Source organism: Thamnophis elegans, chromosome 4, assembly GCF_009769535.1.
Source record: "Thamnophis elegans isolate rThaEle1 chromosome 4, rThaEle1.pri, whole genome shotgun sequence".
NCBI lineage: Eukaryota > Metazoa > Chordata > Lepidosauria > Squamata > Colubridae > Thamnophis > Thamnophis elegans.
The window spans coordinates 110,821,307-110,831,348 of NC_045544.1; the positions used below are offsets into that span (position 1 = coordinate 110,821,307).

Here is a 10,042-nt window from a genome sequence, read left to right on the forward strand (position 1 = left end):
AGTAAAAGTTATGAGTCAGTTTAAGGAGAACTTCGGTTCCTACTTCTTATATTTTAAGAGGGCAACAAGTTCTTTCCTTGCCCCATGATTGTGACCCTTTGGTTTTCTGAATAACAAGAATTCTAAGAAAAAGGCTTCATAGTTGAACTTAAGAGGAAAGCAACTTATTTCCAGTTAAAATCTGCAGTGTAGTTTAATACAGATTCATTATAATTACATTTTTTTCATTTTTTTGCATGTCCATTTAGCAGTTCACTTTCTTTATTCTTGATGTGTTCAGTAGTTTCTCCTTTACTTCCAGGATCTTGTATGCCCTGAAAAATTCATCACAAAGCTTCTTCATGACAAAGAAAGATTGAATTTCAAGTCTTTCTTCATCTTAACTGATCATTCATGTTCTCTTACCTTTCACTCAATGCCTCATTTTTTATTATTCCTTGTTACCTGTACTTTTAGGGACTATGTGAAGTAGTTAATGGCTGATCTAAACCAAATTTTCAATGCATTGGTCATTGGGAGTACTACACCCACCACCTTCTCACTTATTGGTGGAGAGTAAGATTTTTCCCTTTCCCATTCTACGTGGAAAAAGTCTGACTTTTGCTTCTGAGGAAAAAACTCTTACAAAGTGAGACACACACACTCACCTGACAAGATAGTCCAGTTTTTTCCATTGCTGCATTGTTGCATGCATCCAGCAACTGGATTTTGTAGAGAGAGAACAATATTTTAGGGTCAACAATAGTTTTGCATTTCCAATTTTTGAACAAACTTTGTCAATAGCTGAAAAGCTGAAGGTAAAACCTGAAAGCTTTTAGAACAAATGCAATATAATGACCTTTGTATTTAAGACTAATAGAGACAAACTAACCAAGATATAGTAGAAACCTAAAAACAAGAAGGTTCATTTGGGTTGGTTTTCCACTTGCACAGTTGACACATTTTAAATTCAGGCTATTTATTTTGCATCGTTACTTAGCTTTTAATAAAGTTGTCTCTCTGTTTTCCCTCTTTCCCCTTGCAATGTTTGCTAAACAGAAGTCAACATGTATTAGAAACAAAAAATAAAAATGTGTCAGTTTCCCAGAATAGGAAAAAAAAAGCTAAAGCAACATTAATAATCCATATCCATCTCCCCTTCTACCTTTCTGGACAATAAGAAGTCCAGAAATTTAGATAATCACTACAGGCACATCCAGTTGCCATTAATAAAGAATGCACAATGTATTAGACACTTCTGACACTATAGCGTAAGAGAAGTTTGTACCACTCACCACATGTTCTATCTTCTCAAACAGCAAACTACTCAGAAAGAACAGCAATTGGTTAGAAAACAAGTGTAAAGGAATCATTTTCCAACTAAAGCATTCATTTCAGAGAAGAACAATATTTAGACTTTTCCTTATGTTCTTCCTGTAATATCAACCTAAGATGAACCTTGATATTTCTGGGAAGTGGGAAGGTCTAAACATTCAATAGAAATGGCTATGAATAAATACCTCCAGGTTTTCTCAAATGAATACAAAGAACTGATTGAAATAACCTCTCCTTCAACTCAAGAGGGTGATTTCCTGGAAACATTTATATAGTTTTCTTAGCAACAATATGAAAGTAGTTTCACTATCATTTTCTAGGTTTTACTTTAATTTTCCAGTCCTGGACATGGCTGGCTGTAGTTTTAAAACCTAGGACTATGACTCAGCAATTATAGACAGTCAATCACACAACCCAAAATCAGATCAGGACTCAGAAAGGTATTTAAAGGCCAGTGCTCCTTCCAGACAAGCAAAATCCAAAGTGCACTGAAGATGTCTCCTCGAATGGAGACAAAATGTTTGCCAGAGATAGATAGATAGGTAGGTAGGTAGGTAGGTAGGTAGATAGGTAGATAGATAGATAGATAGATAGATAGATAGATAGATAGATAGATAGATAGATAGATAGATAGATAGACAGACAGACAGACAGACAGACAGACAGACAGACAGACAGACAGACAGACAGACAGACAAACAGACAGATGACACTACATACTAGGCAGAGAAAAGGCAGTCATCTAAAATAACATGAATTCAATTATGATTAGACAATTATGAAAATGTCTAAAATGTGATTGAAATGCCTAGGAGAAGTCTTCTTCTGGCCCTGAAATGATGTTAATGTGGGCATCCAGTGGGGAGGACATTATATAAATGGGATGCTGCCGCAGTAAAGTGGGTTTTCTTTGTTGAGACCCGTCTTCTCTCCACTTGTAAAGGAACTTTTAGGACTTAAAGCCTTCTAATACTATGCTACTAAATAAGAGGAAGCCATTGCTAAACAATGAGCAAGACTACTTACCAATCCCATTCCTTCTGCAACTGGGAAATAGTCTCAGATAAAAAGCTGTTTTCCATTGTCTTAACAATAACAATAACAACAAAAATTGAAAAGGTAGTCACTGAGTTTCTGTGATGCCTGTCATTCTTTCAGTATCAGTTTTAAATTAACAAGTTCTAATGAGGAAGAAGGCAGCTAGATGGTCTTAAGTCCTGTCAGGAGCAAAAGTTCAGGACCACATGTGAAGTTCCAATTAAACTGATTTATTATTAATTATGCCTATGCATGAGTCTATTCAACTAATGGTTAGCACTATCTTGGCATTAGTTAAAGGTCAGTGAATTTAACAGCTGAACTCTTTGTGGCGATGTAAAGACTCTAGGCTGATTCCTCTTTTGACGTTGCCCTCAGGTTCTGCTACTACTCCTGCAAGTCCCTTCTGTCCATCCGTCTATCCATCCATCTCTGTGTGTGTGTGTGTATGCATGCCTTTAACCAGTGTTTAAAGCACTGATTTAATGGGAGGAGAGCAATGCGGACATGTGTGAAATAGCAATTTAAGTAATCATGGCAATTGAAATCCTGCTATTCTACCAAGCTAAAATGAAGATACATTTCAGATTAACAGAGTTGGAAGGGACCCTGTATGTTATCTAGTTTAACCCCTCACTCAAGGAGGAGACCCTACACCATTTCTGAAAAATGGCAGTCCAATCTCTTCTTGAAAGCCTCCAGTGATGAAGCTCCCACAACTTCTGAAGGGGTTGATTGTTCTTACTGTCAGAAAAAAGTTTCCTACATATATATATATATTCTCCTTTCAAATTATCTTCTTACACTTGCTGACCCATTTAATTAATTCTAATGTAAGTGCATCTTTGGGAATTGGTTAGAAGCGACAAAAATATTATAAAGTGGTAAAAAATATTACCTGTAGGGCCTGATAGTTATTGGTCTGCCTAACATAGGAAGGAGAAAACCTGACAGCCTAGTAAAATGGCTTCAGCATGTTAAAAACGATTGACCTGGTGCAAAGAAATATAATTCTAGGAATAACTTCAGTAGCTCCATAAAACAAAAGTGAAACCTTAAGCAATACAAATGAGAACAGAGGCGTTGACTCCTGAATTACCCAATGCTTGATGGATTATGACTATTAAATAAAAGGGAAATTCATGGTTACTAAATAGGGGTATTATGTTGCTGTGGGGCTGCTTTGACTCATGCAATGGGATCATTATGTAACTTTTTGCCTTGCCCTTCCTGAGAAAGCAAAACCTTGCATTCTCCCCCTGTATTTACAAGAAACAAGACCTTTTACAGTAAACTGGGCTCAATCCAAACTGTTTGGTCAGCACTCACTAAAAAGAAAAAAGTGGGTTTGTTTTTTCCCACTTTAGATGCAACAAAGAGATTTAGAAACTGGGTTGCATTCCAAAAATAATTTCAGTTGACTTAGTTTCAAATTTTAACCTTATCATTTGAAATCCATAATTTATCAGAGTTTATGCCTTTTAAGAAAGAATGTACAGAAATCAATTTGCAGTCAAAATGGATCTCCACCAAGGCCCATAAAGCTTTAATGATCAGAAATAAATAAAAAAAGAGTTGAGTTTCTGAGGTGAGTCATGGCTAAGTAAAGATGTGTCTTCAAACAAGCAGAGACTATGGCCACTGTGGAGGAAAAAAAGACCAGTTAAGTTGAACGGTCCTTCAAATCTCTCAGGAGGAGAGATTGCACCCACAAATGTTTTGAATGACAGCTCCTCAAAAGGAAACTGTAAAACTGTAGTCTCCCATGAATTTGAGTGCCAGGAACCACAGTAATCATCTTTGCCCTCTACAGCAGTAGAATCGTTCATAAGGACACTAAGCTGGAGTGACTTTCTAATCAGAATTGGAAATGTTCAATTTAACAATTTTATGGATATTAAAGACCTAAGGTAACCTTAATTTGACACATGGCAAGTTTTATTTTCTTTGGATTTAAAAAATTTTAAACCAAGACTTAATAATTTAAAATAATGTAAAATTGGCAAAAGGATTTTGATTTAAGAAAGTTTTAAATAGATTGGGAGACCAGAGAGGTTTTGTTGTGGACCACCAGTGGCCAGAGGAGTTGGCAGCAGATTCAGACAGTCAGGAGGTTGGGGTGGAACATGGGCCAGTCCTGGAATCTGGGGATGGCTCGGACAAGGGCTCTGTAGCGGAGGCAGAGATGGGGCCAGGACCATCTGACAATTATCAGCTGCCTTTGGAATCAGACATCAGTGAGGTAGACAAACAACTAGAGCCTGTTCCCAGTGTGCGCATGCACAGAGTTGCCAGATAAAGTGAAAAGTTAAGAAACAAGGGTCAACTTGGGAGTAAAGCCACAGGTGGACGGTGCATGCCCCCTCCCATAGGGAATAAAAGAGGACCAAAAGGGGAGGGGTGTTTGCAGGAGACAATTAGTTCATTCCTACATTCTTGCCAAGTATTGCAGCATCTGAAAGATATCGGCCTGACCACTCTCTAAGCCTGATAAATTGTGAATTACTTGAGAGACCGCCTGCTGCCAATTACCTCCCAAAGACCCGTCAGATATCACAGGGTTGGCCTCCTCCGGGTTCCGTCCACCAGCCAATGCTGGCTACTACCCGGGGGAGGGCCTTCTCTGTAGCAGCTCCGGCCCTTTGGAATGAACTCCCCGCAGAGATCCGGACTCTCACCTCTCTCCAGGCCTTCCGGAAAGCTGTCAAAACCTGGCTGTGCCGGCAGGCCTGGGATTGATGAGTTCCCCTCCCCTCTCGACTGGTATGGCTGTGTGATTTTTGTGTATTTTAATTATGTGTACTGTTGTTTATGTTCCCTTTCCCCCCTGAGTTGTTCGCTGCCCTGAGTCCCTCCTGGAGAAGGGCGGCATACAAATAAACCAAATACAATACAATACAATACAATCTTGAAAGACTGTGGGCTGGGACTTTGCTGGAGGAATTCACTGTAAATTAAATAAAAGGGGTTTATCAGGACAAGGACTTGGCTTTGTGCTACTGGGGAAACCTAGGTCAGACAGGTTTAGAATATTGTTTATTTTTGCTATAAGGCTTGAAAAGCAAGTATGTAATTATAATCTAATTAAATATTTATATGAGAAATGACTGAAATGGAACTAAGGCTTGATGAATGTGGTGTGCAAGCTGCAAATAGACAAAAGGGGGAAATATAGGATCGGGCAGAAAAGAGTTAAAGAGGCTAAGTTAGCTAACTTTTTTTTATCTTAAAGAGGTCTTTTTTACATATAGGTTTAAATACACATTGCAATGGATAAACTTTTAAAAGATGAGTTTTTTTAAAAGAAACTTTCATTTGACATAGATATTATTGAGTTTGAAGGTATGGAAGACAAATAAATTGACACTACTGAAATGGGAACCAAAAAGATGAAACAAGAAAAGGATTTAGATTAGGAACCAGTTGTGACAAGAAATTCTGTATGATGCCTCTTTATGAGGTTTGAAGACTCTTTTTAAATGCCAAAGAATGATGAAGGATCAAATCCTGTAATATCATAGGGTTTAAAGGTCGAGATTGTTCAGGGCAAAGTGAAGGAATATAAAGTTGAATTACTTGACCAGAGATAAGCTGTTTGATGCATCTGGTAACTCCTAATGGACTTTTTGCTGAACTTGGATTTGAATTTGATTTGAAAAGATGATGATTTCTGGATTGTATATAGATAAGAGTTGGGCTACGTGAGAAGTTTATGTATATATTGCTTGACTGTTCTTCCAGAAATAACATGCTTTTGTTACTTCCTCCATTTTTTTTTAAAAAAAAACTTTTTTAAAACCCACACAATTGGTTCAATAGTTGCCCTTCCCCCCAGCAGCTTTCAGTCCAGAAGATGCTGTAACTTACAGGAAAATTGTTTTTTCTCCCCAACCTCAAGATATGATGACCTGTTATCTATCTCCAACTGTTCTCTGAAAATAATGATGCAATAGCAAGATTAGATTTCTGAGCAAACAACTCCTCCCACTGTTGCCAAGCAGCTGCTGGCAACAACAGCACTGTAACAGTAGCTTCCATGTCAAGGGAATCCATGATAGATGACTTCAGCATTGGCCCTTAAGGGTTGAACAGACTTCTCTGGAATTACATGGGAGGAAATATATCCATCTTTGTTGTAGATCTTTGCATTCATATGTCTACAAATTTAAACTTTCTAACTAGGAGCACTCAAACAGCAAAGTACAGGACAGGAAGCCAGATCAACCTATTAAGCACACAGGGCATGCACCTCCGCACAAGATGGAGTTGGGATTTGGAATGTGTTTGCCTCAACCTGTTTATGGCCATCTGCAACCTATGCTTAACCATCAATTCCTTTACAGTGTGGGTATGCAGCTAAGCTATGGGAATTTCAGGCAACTCTAAATCAACCTTCTTATGCATAGATGCAAGCTACATTTAATGTTAAGTGGAAAACAAATGGACTGGCCTGGATGAATCTGAGCCATAGGCAGAATTTTCTGGATCCCGTTTGTGAATTGGAGATCCTGCCACAACTACCAAGAAGGAAAGCATTATCATTCTATGTAATGTCATATGATTAAGCTAGTATACACAAAACACAAGTAGTCCTTGATTTATAAGCATTTATTAGTGACCAAAGTTATATGCCATTGAAAAAAGGGACTTATGACCAATACTTGTACTTATGTCCTTTGTATTGTTCCCAGAGTTAGGTGACCAAAATGTGGGTGCTTGGCAACTAGCATGTATTTACCAATGCTGCAACATCCTAAGGGATTTGGGATTTCCATCTGCAATCTTCCCAGATGGCTTTCGACAAACAAAATCAATGAGGGAAGCTGGATTTGCTTAACGGCTACATGATTTTCCTAACAACCATAGCAAATCATGTGCAATTCATTTAACGACCACCTTGCTTACCAATGGAAATTCTGGTCCCAGTTGTGGTCATAAGTTGTGGCCTACTTATATGTATGCTTGAATCCTGATATAGTATTTTCTTTGCAAAGTTTGTGTAAGATTTTATCTGAGCAAATAGTTATTTACATTTATGTTTGAGAATTTGGGTCATCAAGTCCCACCCCTGCTCAATGCAGAAACACAAACTAAAGCATTCCCAACAGAGAATTGTTTAGTCTCCATCTGAACTCATCCAGTGAAGGTTGAGTTCAATAATTCACTGGGTAACTGATTTCCCAGCACATTCTTCTTACTGCTGGGAAGTTTTTCCAGTTTATTAGAGCCTGCCTTCAAATAACTAAAATCCATTATTTTATACCCTACTGTTAGGAATAATAGAATATTAACCAACTGAGTCACAGCCTTTTAAATACTTGAAGAATATTATTCTGATCCACAATCTTCTCAAGGCTCAGTATACTATAGTCAGCTCCTTCAATCTTTTTACAGGATATTTTTTTAAATTCCGAGCCCTCTCATTTTCCCCACTGTCTCTCCCTAAAACTGTTCCAATTAGTTTGGATTAAGCTTCATGCTTATGGAATAATCCAATGTAATTAGTTTTAAACCAAATAGTCTAGTTTTGCCCTTCACATTTTTGTATCCCTTTGATGTTTAAATATATTTATGACACATGCAGAGCTTCCTAAGACAAGTAAATCATTAGTAGCTGCATAGATTTTTAATCCAAGTAACTATCATCAAGTTCCCTCTCAGTTACTGATAATTTAGTAATTATTAGTAACAGTGAGAGGGATCTTGGAATGCTAGTGGGCAGTCACTCAAATATGAGCCATTAGCATGCTGCAGCTGCCAAAAAAATCTAACAGTCCTAGTCACTTAGAATCAAGATTCATGTGAAGTGTTAATACCACTTTATGATGCTTTGGTAAGATCACATTTAGAATATTGCATCCAATTTTGGTCGCCACAATATAAAAAAAATATGTTGAGACTCTAGAAAAAGTGCAGAAAAGAGCAACATAAATGATTAGGGGACTGGAGGCTAAAACATATTGAATGAGTGAATGATTGCATAGAGCCGAGGTGGCGCAGTGGTTAAATGCAGCACTGCAGGCTACTGCTAGATCAGCAGTTCAGCGGTTCAAATCTCACCGGCTCAGGGTTGACTCAGCCTTCCATCCTTCTGAGGTGGGTAAAATGAGGACCCGGATTGTTGGGGGCAATATGCTGACTCTCTGTAAACCGCTTAGAGAGGGCTGAAAGCCCTATGAAGCGGTATATAAGTCTACTGCTATTGCTATTGCTATATAAAGAAGTTGCTGAAATTGGGTATGTCTAGTTTAATGAAAAGGAGTAGGGGTGAAATGATAACAGTGTTCCGATATCTCATGGGCTGCCCCAGGGAAGGGATGGTGGTGTCAACCTATATGCCTAAGCTATCTGGCGACAGGACAAGAAGCAATGGATGGAAATTAATCAAGGAGAGAAGCAATCTAGAACTAAGGAGAAATTTCCTGACAGAACAATTAATCGGTGGAACAACTTGCCTCCAGAAGTTGTGAATGCTCTAACACTGGAAGTTTTAAAGAAGAGACTGGACAACCATTTATCTGAAATGGTACAGGGTTTCCTGCCTGAGCAGGAGGTTGGACTGTAAGATCTTCAAGGTTCCTTCTGTGTTATTGTGTTTTTATTTTCTTAAGTGCCTCTGAATATTGCTATTTTTTAAGTCAGATTTATCTCTTTTTTAAACACAAAAGGCATACAGGTAGTTTTCAACTTATGTCTACAATTGAGCACATTTTCATTGCTAAGCAAGACATTGTTACGTTTTGCCCTTATGACCTTTCTTGCCACAGTTAAGTGAATCTCTACCGTTGCTATATTATGGTTGTTAAGTGAATCTGGCTTTCCCATTGACTTTGCTTAGAGGTCACAAAAGCATCACATGACCCTGGGATAATGCAACATTATAAACCCATGATAGTTGCAAAGCATCCAAATTCTGATCATGTGACCATGGGGATGTTGCAATGGCTGTGTGAAAAACAGTCACTTTTTCAGAGCTGTTATAACGTCAAATGGTCACCAAGTGAATGATTGCAAGTGGAAGGCTACCTGTACCAGCTATTTCTTTTTCCATAATAGAGCAGCACTGTTGTCAAGCAATTGCAATTGATACTCACATATAGCAAAAACAACACAGATTTATGGATTTAGAACTTTATTCAAATAGTACGAATAATTTTCAATGGAGTGGCAGAGAAAGAGAGAAAACTATTTTTTTTTTACTTTTAATCTGGATACAAATATTCTTTCTTCTTAAAAGAAACTATGCAATTCAAGAACTGATAAAATATATGAATGCTAAATAAATGAATAACTTAATGAATAACCTTTCAATCGTGAATGCTAAATCCCATTAAAGTCATTGGACATATGGAGTAATACAAAGGTTTGGCTATAATCTATTCCACAAGGGAAATACAATCTTTAAATATCTTGATAAAACAGTAACTAAAACTCACAGACCAATTCTTTGCCAAAATACAGAAATTTTGATTTTAATATCCCGATCTCACCAAAATAGCCACAGTCGTCTGCCAGCATTTTATAATAAATCAGACAAAAAAACAAACATCTTGCTTATGTATTATTCCTTATTACAGAAAAAAGGACAGTTAGAGATCACTTTGATATTGAAAAACAGTCTCAAGTATTTTCTTTATTTAATACAAATGTGCTGAGTTAATTATATAACTGTCCTTAATTATTTTTAAGT

General features: G+C 37.5%; 1 long non-coding RNA gene across 1 annotated transcript; it reads right to left on the minus strand.

The window, feature by feature from the left end:
- Positions 1–240: 240 nt before the first annotated feature.
- Positions 241–1,345, minus strand: LOC116507527. Its single transcript, XR_004255222.1, has 3 exons — positions 1,275–1,345; positions 648–701; positions 241–314 (listed from the first exon to the last, which is right to left on the minus strand). It is a non-coding gene; the product is annotated as an uncharacterized LOC116507527 (long non-coding RNA).
- Positions 1,346–10,042: the final 8,697 nt, after the last annotated feature.